Below are 12,317 nucleotides of genomic sequence, written 5' to 3'. Positions count from 1 at the left end.
AGCGCACGTCTTCAGCTCATTGCAGTACTTTACTCCCAAATATTATGAACATCACTAAGCATTTTAGTCCCGTTCTGACCCTGACCATTACCTCCCGGCTGTGTCCCAGTGAGCTGCTTCACCTCTTCTTGTCCTCTGGGGGTCCTGAAGGCTGTTTGTCCGGTGGTATCCTCAAGTGTTTTTAGACACCCAGTTTTTTTTGTACCTTTGCCTTTTTTCAGCTAATTTAGCAAAGCTTACATTTTTTATTGAGGAAAAAGAATCATAAAAAACAACACTTTGGGGTTTTAACATATTTATATCTTTGAGTATAAAATTCTGAAAAATAAAAATATTACTTCAAGGGCTTAACATAATGAAATAAAAGACTCCACACACTCTGTTTATGTAACTTTATTTCAGACATCTTTAATGAGATTGGAGAAAACTGCAGGGATGTCCAGAAAGAACACAAAGCACACCATTGTAATTGTTTCAAATAACATTTCTATTCCCATTTTTCACTTGAGTAAGCTTTTTTTTTTAATTTAAATTGGAGTATTTAATTTTTATTTTTTATTTCTAAGCATCTTAGCAGCATCTCCTCCAGCGCTGGATCCCCCATCATCAGGCTTCCTTCTCATTGCGCAGTATGAATCTTGAAAAAATATTTTGAAGCAAACAAAATAAAACAAGACACGTAGTCAGGTTGAGTGATTGCTCTAAATGTGTCGTTTGTATGTGGTGTTCAAAAGTGACCAGTGTCTCTGTTTAAAGTGCTGGTATTTGGTGTGTGCGCTGGTAACTCATATAGTGCCTTACCAGCCATTCACAGCCTCTGTAATAAGTCTTGGGAGCTGAGGCCGATACCAGCAGCATAAGATGTAAGGCAGGAGGTGAGCTTGGAGAGGCCACAGAGCAGACGTAGGAGTGTGTGACATATTATGGGCTGCATGTCTGAGGTTCACGAGGCCAGGATCATCAAAGCCCCAGAGAGCTCAGCTCATTTTGGTGCCTTCCCTCTTTAAAGTACAGATAGTGGATTTATTCTCCATGACTGGAGTTTTTATGGTGGCCTCTTCAAATCTCAGCACAATCTGCTGATAGTCCAACTGAAGAAAAAAAAGGAACACAAAAGTTTTAAACAGTTACAGCACATCTGGATATTTTTAGGATCTTTGAACAGGAATCAACCAAATATACAATAGCAGTAATAATAATAATAATAATAGACATTACATTTACATTGCACATTAAAGCAAACAAACTATGTCTTTAAGTTGGTCTTCTCTGAACGTCTGTGATGCTGTGAATGTAAACTCTTAGTCGTGCTTATGATGTTATGATTCTACCCAGCTATTCATTTGAAGTAATCTCATACAGAGGGTCCCAAACTCGGTCCTGGGGACCCCCGTGGCTGCAGGTTTTTGTTCCAAGCAGATTCACAATCAGTGATAATAATTAATAATAACTGATGTCATTAAGTTAGCTGGTCTTTGTCACTTTCTCGTAGACAAAATATTGGGAAAGTAGTGTAATCGTCCAAAAATTCCATTTCGAGATTTTGATAAATCTCGACATTTTAGGCCTCCCTGAGTCAGAAAATATCATTTTTTGGAATTATGTCTGTGTGTCTGTGTGTTTAAACAAAATAACTTGAGTACGCTTTCATTTCGGTCAACCAAATATTGCATTACAAGTATTTGTAACAAACTGTAGATTTCTATCAACTGTTGGGCTGTGTCCGCTAACTGGAAGTGCTACTTTACTTTTTATTCATGCAGTTGCAGAGTCCAATTTTTTTCATTTCCTTTTATAATAATTGCTCAATATATTATTAATTTGATTTGTTGTTGATGGTTCTTTAATGTACATAATATAAAAATATAATTCTTGTCTTGAGGATTACACCTCAGATATCCATCCCCATATCCGAGTATACAAGAAAGTCAAGGAGACCACTTGCGACTCTTTTTCTCTTTTCTCTTATTCTGCATTCAGAAAGCACAGCAGTGAGATTTTTATATTTATAAGACATTTAGAACTCTTTCTGTTTTTGCTGTAGCTTTAGATGCTTAACTCTTTTGTTGCTTTCCTATTATTTTTGCCCTTTTTCTGTACAGTTTGCTCCCTTCATTGTGTCTTAATAATAAAAATTAAAACAAGCAGAGCAGACACCCAGGCAAACAACACCGAATGATGAAAGGTTGTGATGGCTTCAGTGTCAGACCCTCAAATTAGTCAATAATGACTTAAATAACAAGAACGCCTATAAAGGTGGAATGAAAATAAGGATGAAAACATTGTTAAAAAGAGAAAAAAAAAAAGATATTATTCTCATATAACTGCTTAAAACGTTTTAGTAAAAAATAAAAAAAATACCAAACTTAGTTTTACAAATTCTACATGAACTCCAAAACACAGAAACTGGGCCTGGGAAATTACAGCTCACTTAATTAGGCCAGGAGTCCAATTTAAAAAACAGAACAAAAACCTGCAGGGCTTTTTCTGTCAGTTGGTGGGCATCAAAATTATGGACAGGGCCTCATTCTAGGGAAGGGCGCGCTCAGCCATGTAGAGAAGATGTAGACATGTCAAGTCACTTGATTTGCAAATCCTTGTGATTTGGGAGGAAAACCAACACAGACACAGAGAGAACATGCAAACTCTGGACATGTAGTGCCCAGGCCGGGGCTCAAACTCAGGGGTCTGTGGCACAAATGAGTCTGATGCCATGCTATTCTAATACTGTAGCAAAAATATAACAGACCAAGTGCCACACTATTGGGGACCTTGTGTCACCATTCAGAACAGGGACTTCCAAATACCATTGAGGAGGTAACGGTCAAACAGTGTGGTGGTCTGCGTTACTTTCACTCATCTGGGTCACATTCATGTCTGTGTTAGTTGGGCACAGTCCTAGTCACACAGAAGAATTAGGTGGCATGAAGGAACAGGAATAAACCCTGGAAGGGAAGCCACTTCATCACAGGACACACATATCAACATTTGCTCGTGTCAGGGTAGTTTAGAGGTTCTGCAATGCCAACGTGTCTCCAAAGGTCTCCAAGGTCAGTGGAGGGGCAGCCACCAGACTGGACTCACTTAATGGCCTGCTCTCTGCCAATATGGCGACAGCAAGTTCTCCCTGTGTTTGTGTAGATTTTCCTTTACGTGTTGAAGTTTCCTTTTAGAGTCTCGAGTACAAGTAAGTTAAGTTAGTCGTCATCCCTAAATGACCCCCGTTGTGCTCGGAGAAGAATCTGCCATCCAGCAGGCACAAGTCTAGGGGGTCATGTAGCTGGGCAAAGGAACCCCCAAATGTCTTGTTGAGCTCCCCCAACACCGTTACTTGTTTTGGGATTTTATCACATCAACCCAATCAAGTATTAAAGAAGCTCCCGCTTACCATTGAGCTCTGGAGACGGGGCTGTCGTTCAGTGTAAGGTCTGCTCCTGGCTTGTCTGCCATGCTGTGAAGATCTGCACTGACTGTCTGGAAAAAATGAAATCAGAAAATGAATGGAGGAATAACAATAAAAAAACAGCATCTGTACTTCTGATAAAGAAAACCTGGGAAAATAAAAAATATAAAAGCAACTGTCGTCTTAGGACGTTCACTTAATTTGTCAGCAGCACTCTAGCTTATCTAGAAACTCCAGGAAAAAATGAAAAGAAAGGGGGCCCGAAAAAGAAGGAATAGCTCTTAGGGTGGGCTTTGAGGCCTGGGGATTGTATTTCTATCTTCTGATTGTTTTCTTTTTTGTAGATTTTTAGTTATTCTCACATGCTTGGAGTAGAAGGCACTTGTAACAGTCTAGCTTTTGAAAGTAGTATTTAATGAAAAATCATCAATATTTTAAGATATAAAAAATGATAAAATATGACTAAAACAATTTAAATAACATTTGAACAGCATTTTATAAAAACACAATGATTACATTTCAGTTTTAGTTCAAAATGCATTTGTGTTCTTTTTCAATATTTTAAATTCTTACTAATTTTATATTATTTTCACGTTGTTGATTTAATAATACTGCTATTCAATTCTGAGACATTTTCCAAAAGTGGAAATACAGCATAAAAGTCAAAGTTAAATTAAAGAGTGGAGTTCCACTCAGAATCTGGAAGTTTACAAGTATAATTAACTAAAAGTTCGCACGTTTTTATTTTCTTGACTTCTAGACAGTTCTGACTCTGAAGAAAATGAAAGATGGACAGTTGTTACATATAAGAAAAATAAGATGGTGAGTACAGAATTTGGATATTGTAGTATGTTAGTTAAGCAAAACATTGAAACACTTAAAGATGTCAAAATAAAGGAAAGCTGTCTGAAAGTCTGAAGAAATCAGAAAAGTGGAGGTAAGGTACAAAATTAATTTAAATTGAAATATGCCAAAACATTTAATGTGCTTTCAAAAATTCAATCATCCTTAATGGCAGGAATCAGCAGTAAGGTCCAGTTTGGCTGCTGTGATGGATTTCCTTGTGTTTGTTCTGACATCTTTGCTTCTGTGCTTTGGATCAACTAAACAGTGGAGTGAGACTGTCGATGGGAATGAAGGTGCCTACGAATTACATATAGAAGCTGAAAAGGGCAAACATTTCACATTCAGTTAAGATGATTTTGTATTTATTCCCAGCTACCTAAACATTTCTACTGTTTACAAGGGATAACATGAGTGGAGGACTTTGATGAGGGTGAGATAGATAGATAGATAGATAGATAGGGCACTATATAAATGATAGATAGATAGATAGATAGATAGATAGATAAGGCACTATATAATAGATAGATAGATAGATAGATAGATAGATAGATATAAGAAAGGCACTATATAATAGAGATAGATAGATAGATAGATAAGGCACTATATAAATGATAGATAGATAGATACATAGATAGATAGATAGATAGATAGATAGATAGATAGATAGATAGATAGATAAGGCACTATATAATAGATAGATAGGGCACATTTGCAACTTTTTGTATTGCAAGTCAGGCTCTTTTGTAACTTGCCTAAAAAGGGTATTTTTGTAACACAACTAGAACATTTGTCACTCAAAAAGTGCAAGTTTTTACAAATATTTTCCCATTTAGGTTTGTTTTAAATATGAAACGTAACTTGAGTATGTTCCTGGCTTTAGCACATTGCTCGTCAGAAAGGCTATAGCGCCGTATTACCTTATGCCGGATCCACTGTATTTTTTAATAAACAGATACATGTGATTTTTTAAACTATATGGGCATATTTAAATTTTACATGTTTGAATTATATCATTAATAATGATGTTTTTCTACATGTCATATTTGTGGTTGTTTTTTCACTTTTTACATCTAATTGACTTAGGGATGTCAGTGATCAAATGTTAAATAATGAAAAACATCATTTGGTATCTAAAATGAATTCAAGAAAATGAAATCTAATCTGAAACATATAAAAAAAGGGTATGTAAAAAGTAATAAACAGTTTTGACATTATGTTAAATATTGTGTTTCTAACAAAAATAATAATAAAAAAACAGTTCTGATGTGAGAGAAAACATTAACAAGAAGGCCTCATCTCAGCCCAGTCCCCCTTTGTTCCACCTCAGGCGGGCGCTTCAGGAGTATCACGGCCAGGACAGAAAGGCCGTAGGAATTCTTAACTTGGACAGGCCAACACAATTTTTTCCATCTATTTTTTTAACACAAACTGAACTCTCTACTTTGCTGTATCTCTGCTGCTGCCATGTCATGTCAGTCTTTTCCAGTAACCAGAAAACCAGCACACTGCACTTACAGTACACAGATATTCTACTCTTCTCTATTCATTACTACATTGTTGAGGTCTTGTTTATTATCCATCCATCCATCCGTTATCCAGCCCGCTATATCCTAACTACAAGGTCACGGGAGTCTGCCGGAGCCAATTCCAGCCAACACAGGGCACAAGGCAGGAAACAAACCCTGGGCAGGGCGCCAGCCCACCGCAGGGCACACACACACACACACCAAGCACACACTCTAGATATATTTTATGATCGCCAATGCACCTCACCTGTATGTCTTTGGCACTGTGGGAGGAAACCCACACAGACATGGGGAGAACATGCAGACTCAACATAGGGAGGACCCGGGAAGCGAACCCGGGTCTCCTAACTGCGAGGCAGCAGCGCTACTCACTGCGTCACCATGCCACCTTGTTTATAATTGTAATGCTTATTTAAAATATATATATTTTTTCTTTTTATATATTGTATCACTTTAGTTCTACCCTTTCTAAATGTCTTTTTTTCAATTTAATTTAATCTATTTGTAAATTTACTTGCACAGTCACATGGCCAATTCAGGTTACATTTCACTACAGGTTGTACTTGTATGTTACACAAAGAATCAATCAATCAAATACTTTGATAATAATTCAAACATTAACTCATTGTGTACTTTTTCTCTCTTTCTCAAGTGTAGGCTGTTTAACTTGCCTGTATTTTGTATTACAAATGAATTGCATTAGTGAAGCAGCAGCAGAGGCCTTAATGGCCCAAAATTGTGAAGTCCTAAGCAGAGCCCTTGAAGCTCACAGGGTCCTCAGGTCTTCCTCACAGAGCTGCCCTGCTTAAGTCACAGAAACGGCAAGCATGTGAACTACTGGGCACTGACACCCCTGACTTCAGTGCTCCGACTCCATTCTACTTTAGTAATTCACCATAAAGTTGTTAGAATCCCACTGTGAGTGTAGTGACCCTAACAAGAGTGAGTTTGTGCGTCGCCCTCCAGCCTCTCATTGTTTCTTTTTCCTCTTCACTGCCAGGATGAGATGTGGCGGATTGTTAGGCCAAGGTCTAAAAATTAATGGATTATTATTTAGATCCTGATGACTGAAGCTTTCAAGTTTTAAAAATCAATTTTGGTAAAAATGGTAAAATCCATTTAGCATTTGTGTATTTGTGTGATCAGGGGGACAACAGCAAAGTACATGAACAGGAACATGAACTCTCACAAAGACAGGACTATAGTCAGGCTGAAGTGCGGTATTTCTGCTTTTTAAAAATGTTGTTGCTCTTTTAATTTGAGATAAATTTGGCTATCCCTCTGAGGCTTGCAGAAAGATACAATTTCTAGAGAAATCTGTCAGGAGGATTAGGCCACTACAAAAAATATTAACAATGATTAACAATATTGCAGTTTTATGTGGAAAAGTAGGAAACTGAGGCCTAATAAGTTAATTTGAGCTTTATACTAAGTAGAAGAAATAATGCAATCAATCCTAGCAATAATGTCCTAACAAAATATAAAGGTTTTCTTATAAATGCACAGTAAAGTGTCAGTGACCTTCCACAATTCTGATTGGTATCAGTTGAAACATTGATGAAGATGTTTTTGCTCATCTCTCAGGGTGTCAGAATGTGACTGCTTTATGTGACACTCCACCGGAGTTAGGACTAAATACTCTTAAAATACACCAAGTGAGTTCAAACTTTGACAGAGACAAGCCTTGTGCAGATGTGCCCAACATGGCTTTCTAACCTGTAAAATGTCTCCCTGGTGATATCAGGTTACTGATTGATTAATAGGATGTCAGTGATCAGTGAAACTTCAAAGTTTTTTGCAGGGCTTCATCAGTGGGTTTGAAAACTCACAGCAGAGGTCATTCGGTTCACTTCGTAAAGCTGGAATGGAATATTTGGCCAATCCAGTCTTTGTGCAGCCTAAACTAATCCTTGTTTAATAAGTGGGTCTCGTGTAAAAATACTATTTTAGCGTTTAAACCTGTTAGGTAAGAAAATATTTTCTTTCTCTTTAATTCATTATTCAGACCTTTAACATTCCAGCTTGCAAAGTAAACTATTTGATTATGAAGACATTGCTTCTGACCTTTTGTTGACATTTTGTAGTTTTAATTTAAGATAGTACATTATTACATAAGACAGCTTTGACCTTACTTTCCAATTTTAACAGGAGTTATTACCATGAGACTGATTGTTACATTGGCACTTACAATTATAAGGATTAAAAGGATAGATTAGAAATAGCTTGTTCTCTTTCTAGAGATATGTGGGAATTCTTATATATGGAACAATCTCATTTGTAGTGTCAGATGTAGTATCTGATTCTGAAGGGTGATATGTGATCGTTGTGGGTAATTTATTTAACTGTAAAGTGATTTTGATAAATGTCTACACACCCAATGTGTATGATAGAGACTTTATTCAAAATGTATTTGCATCCATTCCCAATGTGAACATTCATGGAATTATAATGGCTAGGGACTTTAAATGTGTTTTAAATCCAGATCTAGATAGGTCTACTGTCACAGGGGTGGTGACATCTAACATCGCAGTGGCAGTTACACAGTTTGTAACTAACCACGACCCCAGCACATTTCTAAACCCAAACTCAACAGCATATTCCTTCTACTGACCAGTGCATCACTGCTACTCAAGAATTGATTATTTCATTAATTCAGACTACTTTAAACTAGAGTGTGGTACCAGACAAGGATGCCCCTTGTCACCACAACTTTTTGCAATCGCCATTGAACCACTGGCAATTCACTGTCGAAATGCATATGAGATAAAGGGGATTATCAGAGAAGGACCTGAACAGAAAATTTCTCTATATGCAGATTATATGGTACTGTATATATCAGACCCACAAAATACAGCACTTACAGAATTTCAAAAGATCTCTGGTCTTAGAATTATTTTGAATAAAAGTGTACTCTTTCCAGTGAATTCTCAAGCATACAATATTAAATTGGACACCCTACCTTTTATCATTGCAGATCAGTTTAAATACCAAGGCATAAATATCACAAATAAACATAAAGCTCTTTATCAACAAAATTTCACCATCTGTATGGAAAAAATTAAGACTTGCAAAGATGGTCAACCCTTCATCTCACTCTAGCTGGTAGAATTAACGTTGTTAAGATAAATATCCTCCCTAAGCTTCTCTTTTTATCTCAAAACATTCCAATATACATAAATAAATAATTTTTAGGAAATTAGATTCAACCATAACCTCATTTATTTGGAATTTAAAACTTCCACATATCTGAAGAGAGACCCTACAAATACCTAAGGCAGAAGGTGACATGGCTCTAAACCTAACTTTCAATTTTATTACTGGGCAGCAAACATACAAGCTATAAAAATCTGGACACAAATAGATGAACATACACAGGCCTAGTCCACAATAGAACTAAAATCCTGCAGTACTTCTTTATATTCCCTGCTTATATAAATGCTTAAATCATTTTTTAAGCAATTAGATTCAACCATAACCTCATTTATTTTGAATTCAAAATATCCACATATCCAAAGAGTGACCCTACAAAAACCTAAACCTAATGCAAGTTATAAAAACTTGGACATGGACACAAATAGATGAACATACACAGGCCTGGTCCGCAATACAATAAAATCCTGCAGTACTTCTTTATATTCCTTGCTTTGTGCCCCAATAAATGCAAGTTATCACCAAAATACTAACAACCCAATTGTGCTTCACTCACTCAGAATATGGAACCAATGTAGGAAGCATTTTAAGAAAAAGAACCTTTTAACTGTGGCACCTCTATACGAGAACCACCTTTTTCAACCCTCACAAACATATGCAGTTTTTAATGTCTGGAAAACATTTGTGATTAAATCACTTAGAGATCTGTATACAGACAACGTCTTTGCATCCTATGAACAATTACATTCTAAATTTAACTTTCCAGTAACACATTTTTTTTTCACTATCTTCATATTAGAAACTTTGTTAAAACTTTGTCTCACTTAAAACTGTCCAAAATGTTTCCAGGGCAAGATCCAACCTGTGAACGTTGCAATCAAGTTCCATCCTCACTGGATCACATGTTCTGGGCCTGCACCAAATTAACATCATTTTGGACCAAAATCTTTAAGTGCCTTTCAGACAGCCTGGGGGTCACAATCCCTCCTAACCCATTAACAGCTGTGTTTGGTGGGCTCACAGAGCGGCTTAAAGTGGAGAAGGACAAACAAACTGTGATTGCCTTCACTACACTATTGGCACGCAGACTTATTTTGCTCAACTGGGAGAATCCTAACTCTCCTCTTTTAAGTCAGTGGGTATCTGATGTTTTGTATTATTTGAAATTGGAAAAAATCAAATACTCAGTTAGAGGATCTGTACAGAACTTTATCAAAATCTTGCAAGATCTAATCAATAACATTTTAGAATAAGCTTTTAAAGCACTGAGGAAACAAGATTCTCTCCCCATTTCTTTTTCTTCTCCATTTATCTTTATTCACTTTATTAATTTATCTATTTACTTATTTTAACTAGCTTTAAGTTTTATTATGCTGTCCATGCTCTTTCTCAGGGGTGGGGGTTGATTTGTTTTCAATCCTATTTTTGTAAGATTGATCTATGTTTATGGAATGGTGTGTGATTTCAATAAAATAATAAAATATTCTTTATAGATAACAATATCTTGCCTACGATTAAATCTTGTAAGTATGATACTATTGTTATCTTCAACCATGCCCCTTTGATCATGGAACGTAAATCACTATGCCCGACATGCTCATCTTGCAACTGGCATCTTAACCCACTTTTATTAGTAGACAAGAACTGTACAGAATTTATATCCATACAAATCAAATTTGTTAGAGACAAACTTATCCTCAGAGGTCTCTGCAGGAATACTCTGGGAAACTTTGAAGGCTTTCTTAAGAGGACAGATTATTTCATATCTTTCCCAAAAAAATAAATCAGAAACCAAGAAGGTATCAGAGATAATCAATGAACTTACCAGAATAGATCAAGAACATGCCAGATGTCCATGACCGTGTCCGTGACATTGACCATAAAAATATAATGCATATATTTAGAGACTACGTACCACTACTCAGTTTAAAGAAGACAAGACACAACCAAATGTGTTTCTGGATGCATTACAGATACCACAACTAGATACTCTTAGTAGAGAGGAATTGGATAAACCTTTGGCACGATCAGAATTACTAGATGCTATAAAGTGACTTAAGAGTGGGAAAGCAGCAGGCTGTGATGGATACCCTCAAAATTCTTAATTAAATTATCTCCTCTTTTATTAGAAATATCTACAGAAGCTAGAGACAATAAAATTCTACCTCAAACTTTTTGCCAAGCATTAATTTCCATCTTTCCTAAGCAGAATAAGGACTTATTACAATGTGCATCATACAGTCCAGTTTCACTTCTGAATAATGATGTTAAGATACTGTACAAAGTCCTAGCTAGAAGGATGGAGAAAGTGCTCCCTTTGGTAATATCACAAGATCAAGCTGGATTTATTAAAGGGAGACAATTTTCATCAAATCTTTGACGCCTGTTTAATGTAATATATTGACCCACAAAGTATAACATCCCTGAGATATTATTATCGCAGAACAAGCATTTCATATGGTAGAATGGAACTACCTTTTCCCTACATTGAAGAAATTTGGGTTTAGCCCAAATATATGTGCATGGATCAAACTACTGTTTACCAGTCTAGAAGCTTCAGTTTGTATTAACAACATTAATTCACACTACTTCAAACTAGAACACAGTATTAGACAAGGATGTCCCTCGTCACTGCTGCTTTTTGCAATCACCATTGAGCCACTAGCAGTTCACTGTCAAAATGCTTATGAGATAAAGGAGATTATCAGAGAAGGACCTGAACAGAAAATGAAGATGATATTGTACTGTATATATGTGACTAGCAAAATACCTGCGCTTCGCAGCGGAGAAGTAGTGTGTTAAAGAAGTAATGAAAAAGAAAAGTAAACATTTTAATAATAACGTAACATGATTGACAATGTAATTGTTTTGTCATTTTAATGAGTGTTGCTGGCATATATATATATATATATATATATATATATATATATATATATATATATATATATATATATATATATATACTAGCAAAATACCAAGCCATAACGGAGAAGTAGTGTGTTAAAGAAGCAATGAAAAGAAAAGGAAACATTTTGAAAATAACGTAACATGATTGTCAATGTTATTGTTTTGTCACTGTTGTGAGTGATGAGTGTTGTTGTCATATATATATATATATATATATAAATATAAATATAAATATAAATATATACACACACACACAAACATATTATATACATATCTATACATATACACATACATACACACACATATATACACACACACATAAATACATACACACACATATATAAACATATATATACATATACATACATATCTACATATATACACACACAGCTATTTCGTATCAGTGCAATACGCTGTTTGTTAAAACGGATGACACCCGCTCTTACGTGCAAGTCTGCGTGGATATTATGAACTATCGTATTTGT

At 35.8% G+C, this 12,317-nt stretch overlaps 1 long non-coding RNA gene across 1 annotated transcript in view; it reads right to left on the bottom strand.

Moving 5' to 3' along the window:
- Positions 1-380: 380 nt before the first annotated feature.
- The window catches only part of LOC120536629, a 60,759-nt gene continuing 48,822 nt past the window's right edge, over positions 381-12,317 (bottom strand). Inside the window, exons 5-6 of the long non-coding RNA XR_005635160.1 lie at positions 3,389-3,474; positions 381-1,091 (exon numbers count right to left, since the gene is read on the bottom strand). This is a non-coding gene — a long non-coding RNA (uncharacterized LOC120536629). The remainder of the gene's footprint in view (positions 1,092-3,388; positions 3,475-12,317) is intronic.

Source organism: Polypterus senegalus, chromosome 10, assembly GCF_016835505.1.
Source record: "Polypterus senegalus isolate Bchr_013 chromosome 10, ASM1683550v1, whole genome shotgun sequence".
Lineage (NCBI taxonomy): Eukaryota > Metazoa > Chordata > Cladistia > Polypteriformes > Polypteridae > Polypterus > Polypterus senegalus.
This window is presented reverse-complemented; position numbering and strand designations above follow the sequence as displayed.